The 14,535-nt window shown below is 45.2% G+C and overlaps 1 pseudogene; it reads left to right on the top strand.

Annotated features, from left to right (window-relative positions):
• Positions 1-12,365: 12,365 nt before the first annotated feature.
• The window catches only part of LOC104993736, a 17,191-nt pseudogene continuing 15,021 nt past the window's right edge, over positions 12,366-14,535 (top strand).

Here is a 14,535-nt window from a genome sequence, read left to right on the forward strand (position 1 = left end):
GGTTCAGGCCGTCGATGGATTCTCCCCCGACCCCAGGATGGTTTAAGTCCTCCTGGAGATTCCCCCAACTGGACCCAAAGAAAGAGGAGCTGTCTGTCCCTTATAGCAAAGCTCTGAGTCGTGGGACCCTGGAGAATGGTCAGTGCTGTGTCCCCTAACATGGAAGAAGCTGTTAGAGAACAGGGCTGACATACAGATACGTGGAGATGAAAGATGGGAGGCGGGGCTTGGCTGCATTCAAGTTCCCGTGTCCCTGAAGTGAACCTGTAAGAGGTGAGAAAGGACTTTCATGATTTAGTGGTTTGGGAAAGTCCAGCTTCTTCCCAATAACCTCCTCTCCCCCTTGTCCTACACCTATGTGAACTGGGTTTCTGTGATAACCAAAAGCATCCTGACTGAGCAAACCAAGCACATTCTGAGTTTTGCCTCTCTCCTAGGGAATCCAGAAGTCAAGCTTGGAGAAATTCCTATAGGAAGAGGTGCCATTAAACTCCTCAACTGGCTGGGGCAACAAGAGGCCTAAACCATGTCTCTGCTCCTTCTTCACCTGCTCTAATTTCCCTCTACCTTCCCTTCTACAGAATTCCATGAAATCCCAAAGGACCTATCCTAACTGGGGGCTGCCTGTCCATCCTCCTTTGTTCCAAGAGCACAAGCCCAGAGGAGTAGCATACTCACTATTACTCACTCCTCTCCTGTGCAGTCTTTGTCCTGAAACCCCACACAGACAGCCTGGCCAACAGAGGAGCCACCAGGAGGGAGTTTGGGTGAGGGCATGGGAATGGGGAAGGGTTTGTCTCAGATGATACACTCACTATACAAGCCAAGAGCTTTCAAAAGTCAATTTAAGGATCCCATCTCAGTGCTGCCTCTCTAGCCCCTCATCCTTAATGAGATGAGACAAGATGAGACAAGACAAGATAATCAGCAGGAGGCAACATAAAGCACCAGATAACTCTTGGCTGGTTCAGAAACCTCAGGCTCTAGTCCCAGCTTTGCCCTGACTGGCCATGTAGCCAAGCAGAAACCCCTTCCCCTCTCTTTCTCCAGCTGCAAAATGAGGGGGGCTGGAAGATTTCTCAGGACCTTTCTAACTCTGATGTTGGTGGATTTCCCTGTTACATGGAAAGGGAGAGGTAACAGGGAATTCCCAGGCAGGGAGGAGAGTATAGAGCACAGATATCAGGGGTATGGAGCCACGTGGCAGGCTGGGATCCCAGTCCCAGGCACAGCCTGCAACCAATACTTGCCACCCCACCCAAGCCCCTCAGTCCAGACAGAAGAGTGACATGGGGGGCCCATACCCAGAGATAAGGCCCTCATAAACAAGTTCTCAGCTCCACTCCCAGAATGGAAGCCCCTGCAGCCTAAAAAGGCATTTCTCTGCATTCTACTGTGTCTCCTATCCCACTTCATCTTGGCACTTTTGACGGTAGGGAGAAGGGCAGGGAGGACCAGGGGACAAGTCCATAAAACAGGCACCTTGGAGGGAGGCTTTGAGATTAGGGGAGGTAGTACAGGTGCTTGGCTGGGAGACAGGAGTCCCTGCTTCATGGCCCAGTTCTGCCCTGTTTGCTGTGGGCCCCCCTGCAGTCCCATCCCCTCCCCAGGCCCAGGTCTCTGTATAATGAGAGGTGAGAACCCTCCATATCTGACTTTCTGTCTTTCTAGGAGGAGCTCCAGTAATGATTCCAGGTCTCATTCTTAAAGGGATGGTGCAGCTTGATAACTTCATAATCACATGTACCAGCGCATTTGATGACCATCCTGAATAGGAGAGAGAAACAGTCCTTTTCATTCCATTTATAATCTTCAGCCATCCATGGGCAGCCAGGGTGCCTTACAGATGAGACCTGTGCCACCTCCCCATGCCAACCCTGCCACCATTCCCATCCTCAGGAGACAGGCCACATCTTTTAGGTGGCTCAGAAAAGTGGGGCGAGAGGGGTTTGGGCAGAAAAGGAAAGCCAGCAGAGCAGGCAACTCAGCTGATCTAAGAGTCAGCTGTGTGGTCTCAGGTTGGCCAAAAGTGGAGGAATGCGTGGGGTCAAGAAAGGGGAGGCATAAGAAAGGGGAGCTGTGGTCTCCCAGCTTCTCTGCACCCAGAGCATCAGAACTTCCTGGCGGACCCCATGTAAATTCCCTGAGTAAACACTTTCCCATTTAGACGTAGGCCCCAAGGCAGCCCAAAGATGGAAAAAGCGATTTGTGAATTTTATCAACCATACCTTCACTCTATGTAAATAGATGTTCTACTACAAGGTCTAGTTCTACTCCCACTAGACCTTGTCCTCTAAGATCTGGACCCTGTCCTGAGACCTTGCTGATGTTCAATCACTGCGATTGTAAGACATTTGTTACTACAGGTCACTTAAAAGTGAAGTGAAGTCGCTCAGTCGTGTCCGATTCTTTCCAGGCAAGAATACTGGAGTGGGTTGCTATTTTCTTCTCCAGGGGATCTTCTCGACCCAGGGATCAAACCTGGGTCTCCTGCATTGCAGGCAGATGCTTTACCCTCTAAGCCAGAGTAAACTGTTCACAGGTCTACAGGTCACTTACTCTAATATTAATACATCATGCAAAGTAAGTAACTAGATTCATCTTTCTTTAACTTCATGGTGCCTGAGGTTCTGCTTGGTATTTTTAGGATCCCCAGGAGGCGCTCCCATTTCTCTGGGGAGTCCTCTGTCCACTCTAGTGCTACCTGTCTGCACCCAAATCAACCACCTCCTTATCCCCAGCATGTCATCACCTGCCTCCAGGCCTGGCCCTCTCCCCATAGCCCTTATCCCCACCTCCACCCAAAACCATTAACCATTAGAGCCATGTAAGTTCACTGAAGGTCTGAGGGTCATGAAAAGATGTTACTTTATGGAATAAGAAGACAATTTAAAATTAAACATTAGGCATCGCTCTTGCTAAAGTTTATCAGCCAGACATACCATGGGGAGTCCCTTATTGCTTCAGCTTCTGGTAAGACTCCAGCCTCCTTACATTTACTTATTTACTTGACTTCCATGCTCTGGGCACCCCTCCTATGTACTGGGGACATGCAGAAAATAGCACTAAGTGCCCACTATTTTGAAGCTTACTTTCTAGTAGGGACAGAAGACAAAAGCAAATATATGATGTCAAAATTAATAAAAATTATTCAAAGTACAAAAATAACTCCCTTTCAGCTACAGCATTGTCTAACAAGATGTCATCTGACTTTTCAGGGATGTGCTGTCCAATTGGGAAATGGGTTAGCCACTAAAATTTATGGTGGACATCTAAATTTAATTTTAACTTGTTAACTTTATATTAATTAATGAAATATATTTAATGTAATAAATCACATATTTACATGTAATTTATATTTATATCATATTAAATTATTTATATCATATTTTATTTATATTGCATTATTATATATTTCATTGGTATATACAAAGACATAAGGTTTATTTAATGTATTGATTAAATTTATTGATATTTCATTTAACTTAATTAAATATTAAAATTCTATTTCTCAGTCACACCAGCCACATTTCAAGAGCTGACTAGTCCCATGAGAGGCTATCATATTGGGTGGCATAGTTATTTTGAACAGAATGTTTCCTTCATAATAGAAAGTCCTTTTGGACAGCACTGCTCTAGGAAATTAACTTTTGTTTGACTTACTATTTACTATTGATTAGGACCCAGACTCTAAGAAGTAAAATGCTAACTTAAAGAAGATTGATAAGCAGCAAGTGATTTTTGTCCAGCAGAGATGCAAATGGGAAAGTACCCTTTCCTCTGTCTGGAGGAAGGTTGCAGTTTCATTGTGCTATAGGACATTAACCAACTTAGTATCTTAACTTTGCAAACTTATTCCAGCTCTCTTTCTCCATTGATCACGTATGTTTCTCATACTTTCTTTGAACCAATTTTGTCATCCTGTCGATACCCTCACTGTGAGTTAAATAAATCACTGGCACATCCCACTGGATGCTTGTGTGACAGTCATGTCTTTGACTCTTATTATACTTTGACATCAGATAATGATCAGGGCTTGAGAGACATATAAGCAGAGTGAGGAGTTAGAAAGTGACAGTATGCAATTTTAGCTAGGCAGGTCGGGGAGGCCTTTCTGAGAAGGTGACATTTGAGCAAAGACAATGAAATCAAGGAGCAGGCTGTTTGGGGATCTAGGGGTCTGTGGCCCAGCAGAGCGGACACAGGTGCAAAGGCAGAGGCTGAGGCTGTCTTATGCTTGGTGTTTGCGGGGAGACGGGAAGTTGGTGTGGGTGGAGCTGTGTGATCCTGTGGGATAGGCAGGGACCTGATTTTGTAGGACCTTGAGTCCAGAGTAAGGACACTGGAATCCATTTTACAGATGGTTGAGGATTTTAAGATAAGAGTATAACTTCCTCTCATATTCCAGAGGTAGTGTTGAAAAGCATCCTTTGTGATCTCTCCCGATAAGGCTCTTATGGGTGCAGGTGGCGGGAGGGAGCAGGACACGCTCCACAATGTGTTGAGTCCCATTTATGTAGAAGCACTGTGAGTAGGCCCCTAGAGGTACACAGGGCCTGACCTGAGAGTAACCTCCCCGAACAGCCCCAGCTCCACCCACCCCTGTGTCACACCTAAAGGCTCTTAAAAGAGCTTCTCTGAGCAAAGGAGCAATTTTACCTGGAAGAATACTTTGACAGTCCTTCTAAGGTTCCAAAGTAGCTAGCTCTCAAAAGAGATTTTTGTCTCATTCCAGATAGGTGAAGTCGAATTTTCACCAGATGTGGTAGTAGGTCTGGGGCTCAGAGAGGCAGATGAGGTTGCCAGTATGAATCTAAGCATTTGAGATGATAAAGTGAAGATAAGAAGGGCTAATAGAAGGGGGTGAAATTGGAAAGGATATAAAAGCACCTATAAGTGTCCCTAAGGTGGAAGAGCAAGGGCAGAGGGGAGCTGTAGCCAGGGAGTGAGATGTGACAACTGAGATTTCAGGAATGGAGAGGGCCCTGTTGGTTGTGGGTCTTGGCACAATGGTGCCTGCATCAAATGCCAGCTCTGCTACTTGGGACCTGCGTGACCTTGGGCAAATCATACCCTCTCTGTGATATATTTTCCTCATGTATAAAATGGTAGGATAATAATATTGCCTTGGAAGAGTTTGTTTTTGGAGCACCAAATGAGATATCATGCGGAGGCCTTAGAACAGTGCCAAGAAGCTCTACATACATCATCCTGGGAGCTTTACATGCATTATCACATTCTATCCTCCTACAGCCCTGAAAGACAAATGTGATCATCCCCATCTCACACTTCAATCCTTGGCTGGGGTTGAGTTGATCGAGGATTCAGCTAGGCAAGAAATTCTTCCTTTGCTTCAACCAGAGAAGCCTCCTTTCTGTTGGAGGCTTCTCCATGTTGGATTTTCACTGAAGATATTGCTTGACAAAAGGTTGTCACAACTTATAAAATAACACGGATGGAAGGGCTGGAAAGATCTGGTATTGATCACCCTTAAAAGGCTCTTAAGGGATTTCCTTGGGGTCCAGTGGTTAAGACTCTGTGCAGGAGATGTGGGTTTGATCCCTGGCCAGAGAACTAAGGTCCCACATGCCACATGATGCTGTCCTCTCAAAAATAATTTAAAAGAAATGTATAATTTTTTTAAAGGCTCTTAAAATTTTGACACATTTTTGCTCTCAAACCGCACTGAAAACTTCCAAGTAACCCTTAATCTCAGTAGGACCCAGAGAGATCTTTTTCCCCAAGGTCATTGCTAAGCATGTTCCTTTGACATCATACAGATCCACAAATAAACAGAAATGTCAGGGAATCTGGGAGGCTCTGTTTATGGGCACAAAAGCGGAGGGGTTGGTGCAAAGGGAGCAGAGAAAAGGACTACGATCTTGTTCCTTTCCAGATCTCCCTTGCTCACTGGGATGCTGCAGCAACCTGCTTGGATACACTTCAATATGCTCCTGGGAGTGACACACAGAACACAATGATCCGCAAAGCTTATCTGCTCACCCGGGCGGGTCACAGGACGAAGGACAGGGAGAGGGAGAGCCCATTCTGCTCCACCCTCACCCCAGCCACCCCTGTCCAACTCTGTCAGAAGGATGTCCACTTTTATTGCCCCATGTGCCTTCTCTCTTCCCCAGTGGAAGGCAGGATCCTCATGCCTGCTGATGGGCACAGCTACTCTGGAATAACCCCTACCTTCTGGCACTTTCAGGCCATCACTCATACTGCTTCTTCCATCTGGAAGGGAATGTCCTGAGTCCAGAACCTCTAAACCTCCATTTCCGAATGTGAAAATGACGTGTCTCCCCCATCATTATGTCTAGGAAGTGAGACTTCGGTTAATTTAAAATTTTCTTATTTGTACTTTTCTATATGTCTTGGTTCTGTTGAATTAGCAGTCATTACAAATATAAAAGCAATAAAACTATTATTTTATGTAGATTTCTTCTTTAATTATGGCTACTTACACTTCAGGATCCAGGAATAACTTCCTAAGCCCTAACCAGCACAAACTTCTACCTCTTCCAAGGCCCCAAAGCTCTTCATTTCCCTCTCCACATCCCTGAGCATTGTACATCTGCAGTTATGGTGTTGTAGCCAGGTCACACCTTCTTCTCAACCAGACTACAAGTACACTGAGAACCAAACGGGGTGATTTGTCCCCACTGCCCAGCTTGCCACCTCCAATATCTGCATTGTTACCACACCATTCCCCTTTTCAAAAATACACTATCACACCCACCACCTGCCCACACTATCACACCCACTGCCCACGAACATCATCACCATCACCTCTTCCCCTATCACTACAACCACTGTCACCCACCCCCATTACTACACTATCACTGACACCCCAGTCAACAAAACCCACCAGAGTTACCACCACCAGCATCATCATCACTACCACCATCACCACCCCCACGACTCTAAGTCCTATGATAGAACAGTTACTCTCCAAAGAGGTCCACAGCCTAATCCCTGGGACCTATAAATATATTACTCTACATAGCAAAAGAACTTTGTAGATGTGATTAAGGACAAGGACCTAGAAATGGGGAAATTATCCTGGGTTATCTGTGTGGGTTCAATCTAACCACTGAGTATATAAAAACAGAGACTCTTTCTTGGCTGTGGTTAGAGATTGACAATAAAAGGAAGGTCGGAGAGCTGTGATATTGCTGGCCTTGAAGAGGGAAGAAGGGGGCCATGTGCCAAGGAATGCAGGTGTTCTCTAAGAGCTGGAAAAGGCCAGAAACAGATTTTTTCCCTCAAAGCCCCCAGAGAGGAACTCAGTTGGCTGACACCTTCATTTTAACCTATGGAGCCCTACATTGGATTTCTGACCTACAAAACTATATGGCAATAATTCTGTGCTGCGTGAAGCCACTAAATTTGTGGTAACTTGTGACAGCAGTAGAAAATACAACCTCTGTCAACAATACTGCCACAGTCACAACCACTCACCCACCATCTGCTGCTGCTGCTGCTGCTAAGTCGCTTCAGTCGTGTCCGACTCTGTGCGACCCCATAGATGGCAGCCCACCAGGCTTCCCCGTCCCTGGGATTCTCTAGGCAAGAACACTGGAGTGGGTTGCCATGTCCTTCTCCAATGCATGAAAGTGAAAAGTGAAAGTGAAGTCACTCAGTTGTGTCTGACTCTTAGCGACCCCATGGACAGCAGCCTACACCATCACTACCCCTCAAAACAGCACCTCATTATCATCATTAAAAACACCATCACAAGGCTTCTCTGGTAGCTTCTCTGGTAGTGGTAAAGAATCCACTTGCCAGTTCAGGAGACACAGGTTCAATCCTTGGTCCAGGAAGACCCCACATGCTGAGAAGCAGTTAAGTCCACGTGCTACAACTATTGAGCCTGTGCTCTAGAGCCTGGAAATCACAAAGGCTGAAGCCTGCATGCCCAAGAGCCCATGCCCAGCAATGAGAAGCCACCACAATGAGAAGCCCAAGCTCGGCAACTAGAGAGTAACCCCTGCTCACCACAACCAGAGGAAAGCCTGCACAGCAATGAAGACCCAGCACAGCCAAAATAAACAAGGTTTTTAAATTATTTTTAAAAAACACCATCACAATCACCATCTCCAAAACCATGATCATCATAAACAACAAATCACTATTACCATTACCCCCATTAAAAATACCTCTACCCTAAACAACACCTGTCACTACTACCCCCTCACCACCAGCATAACCCACTCGGCACCACCACTGTTACCCCATCAACAACACTGCCATCGCCACTGCCCATCAATACACCCCCACAAATAACACCCATCTCTCATCACCAGCACCCATCATTACCAACACTACCAACCTATCACTACCACCCACTACCACCACAACATCAGTGCCTCCACAATTGCTAACATTCAACAATACCACCCACCGGTAAAAGCACCCCTTACCACTACCAACCACCACCAATGCCACCCACCTCCACCAGCATCAACACTCCTGGACATGTACATCAATAATGACTGGTTGGTTTGTTACTGAATAAATGAGTAAGTATATGAATAAGTAAGGGAATGAAGAAAAAGATAGCCCCAGCATGCCTTTGGAAGTCAGGTCCATCACTTGGTGATTTGTGGTGTGTAATGTAAATAAGGTTTTAATGACCTTCATCTTTTTAACATCCCTTTCACCTTCCCAACTATCCCATCTGCTACCTTCTTCAGCCACTGTCAAGCACTCTCCAAAGCTTGAAGCAACCTCCTCCAAGATAGTGCTGAAACAGTTGGCAAGGCTTTGAGACAGAGGAGCTGTGAGTCGGAGTTCTTTGTGAATGAAGGGTAAGTGTGCAGCCAGTTGCCTCTCAGCTCCTAGAGCAATGATGTGGGACTATACAACAAGTTCTGAATAACAACCTAACTTAAAGTGTGGAGTGGGAAGGGTAAAGAAGTGCTGCCCAACCCAAAATCTGGGGATGTTTCTGGCACCTTGGCTATTCTCATTGCCAATGAAACCCCAGTTGTGTTCTCCCAACTCCCCACCCCCTGCCACTCAACATTTAGTCTGACACCTGGGACATGGCTGGGAACCAGTAGATCTAAGTTGTAGCTTCTACTTCGGTAATGGCTTTCTGTGTCTCTCTCTCCCATCTGAGCAATGAATAAATTAATAAAGATGTGTCTGGTGCTCCTCCAGCTCTGATGGTCTGTAACTTAACATTTCTACCAAGATTTTGTTGTGGTTATTGTTGTTGTTGGAGGTATCAACATGTGGAGTCTGTCTCCTTAGATGTATAATCCTTCTCTTTTCACATCCTTGATGGCAAACACAATTCCAAAGTAATGGCTGAGCATCCAAGAAGAGCTAGAACCATTTATCTTTAAATCCAAAGGCTCAGTCATGAATTTTATAACCTGAAGGCCTCTGGGATCAGCTGGTCCAAAGCCTGGGTTGAAAACCTCAAGACACCCAGCCAGGCAGTGCCAAACCCAAACCAGAGCCAGAGTTCTTGACATCCCTGCTCCACTGAGCTCTTTCTGCAGCCCCAGGAAACCTGGAAGAAGCTACTGGATAAACCCCAACACTTTTCTTGAATCCTCACCTCATATGCATATGCCACCCAAAGAGCTGAAGCTGCAGCTCCCAACAAAAAAGTCTTAGGATGTCTGGGGCCATGTCATCCTATGAGCCTCAGAGAACCCAAAGTGAAAACAGCTGTATTCACCTTTGAAGCATTTCCCAGGGCTGGGTAGAGGGAGGAGATAGGCAGAATAGAGGGAGGACTCTGTTAGCATACCATCTCTGCTTCCTCTGTCTCACACACTGTCTCTTTCTGACTCTCTTTTGGCCTCTGCCTGTCGATCATTGATCATTTTCATTTCTCTCTCTTTCTTTGTCCACGTCTCATTCCCTCTGTATTTCTCTCTGTCTGCCTCTTCTCTCCCACCCTTCTTCTCTCTCTCTCTCCCTCTCCCTCTGTCTTTCTCTTACTCATCCATGAGTGTTTCTGCTCTTGCAATTTAAAGCATTGGTGCCCATTTCAAGGTCATATTAATCCAGCTCTAAGAAAATCCCTGTTCATGAAATAAGACATTCAAGAGTTACAACAATTCTTACAAAACTTCACAGCCTGGTGGAGAGGGAGGAGCTCAGACCTAGGAGTGAGAGCCCTGGGTTTCTTTCTCAGCCCTGCTCCAACCTGCTGTGTGACCTAGGGAAGCCTTCATGGGGCTTTAGCTTCTGCATCTATTTGGACATGGTGATCTCGAAGGCCAGCTCTAGCTCTGACAACCTAGTATTTGGAAGGATCCAAATGTTCAGATTCCCCAGCTCAACCAATGCAAATCCTGGCTGTGGACATCATCAACCACTTGCTTTTGTGCACACTGGCAGAGAATTCCACCAGAGTTCCCCATGCTAGTAGGTGTCTCTGCACTCAGTGATGCGGATCTTGCACTAATCCTTGCTTCTTCCTGTTCCTTTGTTTAAATGTGGATGAACAGGAGTTGGGTTCGGCAGCAGATAAACCAAGCTGCCCTTTGGGAAGATCTTTCTATGATAGACAAATTGGAGGTGGCCTCTCAAGTAGCCTGATTGGGGAGTGAGTCTAAAGCCAGATAACCTGAGAAAAATTATTCACTTTTTCAACAAATGTTTACTGAGCACCTCCTACCTGCCAAGTGTGTGTGTGCTTAGTTGTTCAGTCATCTCCTACTCTTTGTTAACCTCATGGACTGTAGCCCTCCAGGCTTCACTGTCCATGGGATTCTCCAGGCAAGAATACTGAGGTGGGTTGCCATTCCCTTCCCCAGGGGATCCTCCCAAACCAGGGATTGAACCCAGGTCTCCTGCATTGCAGGTGAATTCTTTACTGTCTGAGTCACCAGTGAAGACCATATCTGCCAAGCACCTGTCCTAAAACAGACACTGTCTTTGCCTTTATTATAATATGAAGAAGAAAGTGATTCTTCTCTACTGGATGAGTAACATCCTGGCGGGATCCGAAAGCAATAGGGCTTTGCTTTGAATAAAGACATCATGAAAGGCTTCACAAGAAAGTGATAGCTGATCTGAGACCTGATGGGTAAGCAGGATTTCAACAGACAAAGAAGTATGCAATCCTTCTTTGGATTGGGAAAAGGTGCAGTCCAGGCAGAGGGAACAGAGAGTAAAAGTTGGAAGGATCATTCCTTCAGAAACAACTGAACAGAGAAACAGCTGGGTTCAGACTGTAGAGGAGCGTGGGAACCTACGAAAGGAGGTTCAGGAAATAAACTTTATTCTGGGGATGTACGGAGCCACAGAAGGTTTTTCAGCAAGGTGGTGACAAGTTCCAATTTATGCTTTAGAAAGAGCCCACAGGCCATGAGTGTAGCGAAAGTGAAAGTGAAGTCATGCAGTCGTGTCCTACTCTTTGCAACCCCTTGGACCGTAGCCTACCATGTTCCTCTGTCCATGGGATTTTCCAGGCAAGAATGCTGGAGTGGGTTGCCATTTCCTACTCCAGGGGATCTTCCCAACCCAGGGATCAAACCCAGGTCTCCCGGATTGTAGGCAGACACTTTACCGTCTGAGCCACCAGGGAAGTCCTGTATGTATCAGTGTAGCAGCTGGATGGAATAGGAGAGGCATAATGCAGAGGTTCTCTGGAAAGACCAAGTGACAACAGAAGTAGAAGCTGCGCCAACAATCAGAGTAAATTTGTGTATCAGCATACACACCCTAGGCTACAGGGTAGGGGAAGAAGCCAACAGTGAGTCAGGGACAGGAAATGAGGTCTGCATAAAACTTGGCAAAGGAGAGTTTGCCTTAGAAGACAAGTCTATCAAAGTAGAGAAAGAATGAAGAACAATATCTCAGAAGCCCCATGAACGAACCTGGCGTGTGAAAGAAATCACATGTGATAAATCAGCATACATCAGAGCTGGCAGGAGCACTCAAAACAGTTCAATTCTGCATCCCCACTGCATGGATTGGGAAACCAAGATCCAAAGAACATGAAGGGCTTGCCTGGGTTCTCTAGTAAGTCCATGGCGGAGCTTTGTCTAGAATCAAGAACTCCTGCCTTCAAATCCCACAGTTAACCCCCTCCCATAGTTTCTCTGGCTAGTGTGTGGCTCCACCTTGCCAGAAAAAAGGACAAGAGTCACAGGGACCACAGGAAGCTGCCTGGAATCTAGCTCCTGTGAGGCAGATAGGAAGCTGTGGTATCAGGGAGTGTCACTCCACTCAGAGTTCAATGAGGGTGGAGCTAGAGCAGTCAGTGAAGGCAGAAAGAAAAGATAGGGAGAGGGATATTTTGAAAGAAAAGTTAGCAGGATTAAGTGAATGATGCTCCAAGAATAAAGAAAACAAAAAACCGGGCATTCAAAAGCTCTGGTGATATTAGATTCATGTGGGAAGTCATCATCTTAGTGAACAAGTCCAGATTACAGGTGACTCACAAAGTGAGGAGACTAGAGGGCTAGAGAGCATGGAAGACAGAAGGGTTTATTTGGAGTGAAATTATGAGCTTGGTTTGGATAGACTGAGTCTAAGTGACGGTAGAACCCCAAAGCTAATTTTTTGAGCACTTACTCTATCATGAGCACATGAAGGTTTTAAGCCTCATGAAACTCCTTGAGGCAGTATAATTATTATCCTTATTGGATAGATGAGAAACTGAGAAATGGAGCTGTAAATAAACTTGTCCAAGATTCCCCAGCTTGTAAATGTCCAAGCCAGATATCAAACCCAGGTCTGGTTGACTCCAAAGCTTACTCTCATTATCACTGCATTCCAACTTCATCATGGAAGAGCTACAGAGAGGAGAGAGTTGAAGAAGACTAGATACATTTGGAGAGAGGAGAAAGAGAAAAGTGAGAGTATGGCAAACCCCAAGCAAGACGATGAGCCCAGTAAAGAGTCAAAGAGGAGCAGAAAGAGGTAGAGGGAGAATAAATAGAGTCTTTGTCACAGAAGCCAAAGCTGGAGGAAGTTTTCAGCCAAATGTCCAGACAAATCTTGAAGTTAATCCAAAGTGTCTCGTGTGAAAATGTGCTGTGACCACAGAGGAATCTTGGGTAACAATAAATCCCAATATTTGTAGGTACCTGGGTTGCCTGCAAGACTCAGAAGGGAGAGTCAGAATGCAAATGAGAGCTTTAGTTAGGGCAGGGCTAAAACAATCAGATATACAAAGGCATATCAGGAAACATGCCCTGACACACTCCAGGGAATAGCAGAAACAAATTCTGAGGATGGGGGGAAAATCTGATTTCCAGAGTTGCTTTTTGTTTTATTAGGTATGTCCAGTTTCCAATAACAACAAAAAAATAGAAGATATGCAAAGAAAAAGAGAGTCTGTGTCATATAGTGAAGCATATGATACAATATGCTTCAATTGAAAAGCAATCAATAGAAACTCTACCTGAGGAAACCCAGTTATTTTAACTTAGCTTTTTAATTATGTTCATGGAGAAGGAAATGGCAACCCACTCCAGTACTCTTGCCTGGAAAATTCCATGGATGGAGGAGCCTGGTAGGCTACAGTCTATGGGGTTGCAAAGAGTCGGACACGACTAAGCAACTAACACACACACACACAATTATGTTCAAAGAAGGCAAAGAAACAATATCTAAAGAATTAAATAAAAGAATGAGAATAATGTCTCAGCAAATAGAGAATAACAATAAAGAGATAGAAATTATAAAGACACACCAAATCGAAATTTGAGGTTGAAAAGTATTAACACTATAACCAAAATAAAAACATTTACTAAAGGAACTCAACAGCGGAATTGAGCAGGCAGAAGTAAGAATCAGCAAACTTGCAGTTAGGTCAATTGAGATGATTCAACTGAAGAAGAGAAATTTTTTTAAAGTGAATTAAAAAAGAGCGAGTCACCTTGTGAACTGCCGCTGCCACAGAAGATGAGTGCAGGCATGTGAGTTGGAGATCTAGCGGTCCCTCACCATGAGGACTTTACCACGAGCACAGGCTCTAGGTCCAGGGGCTTAAATAGTTGCCACTTGTGGGCTTAGTTGCCCCGGGGCCTGTAGAATCTTCCTACAGCAGGTATTTTTACAGTGTCCCTGCATTGGCAGGCAGATTCTCGATCACTGAACCACCAAATAAATCCAGAAGTTTTAACTTACATTTCTTTTAGCCTAAAGCACCAAAGGGAAAAAGTGTAAGACAAGAAAAAAGTCATCCATACATACAGTAAAAAAGCAACTCAAAGGCCCACAAACAAGAAAAAAAAGGGAAAACTGAAGAATGAAAAGGTGTTGGATCTCAACCTTATTGGTGAAAAACTGCAGTGGTTTCAAAACCATCTTGAACCTCAAAAAAGTGGGATATTCAAAGAGAGATGCTTGTGAATTAACTGAAAGGTATTTGAATCGATTCAGTAGCGAGCTGCAGCAGATTGAGTTACAGAGCTGCATCAAGGACCGGCGGCGGGGGCAGGGTGGGGGGCGGCACTGCTCGTAGGAGGCAGTCATCAAGCAGACCCTGGAGCGAGAGCAGCAGCAGTAGCAAGGCTATAGCCTCGAGATTCCAGACATTTATTTATTTATTTT

This window comes from Bison bison, unplaced genomic scaffold (genome assembly GCF_000754665.1).
Source record: "Bison bison bison isolate TAMUID 2011002044 unplaced genomic scaffold, Bison_UMD1.0 scf7180017864243, whole genome shotgun sequence".
Lineage (NCBI taxonomy): Eukaryota > Metazoa > Chordata > Mammalia > Artiodactyla > Bovidae > Bison > Bison bison.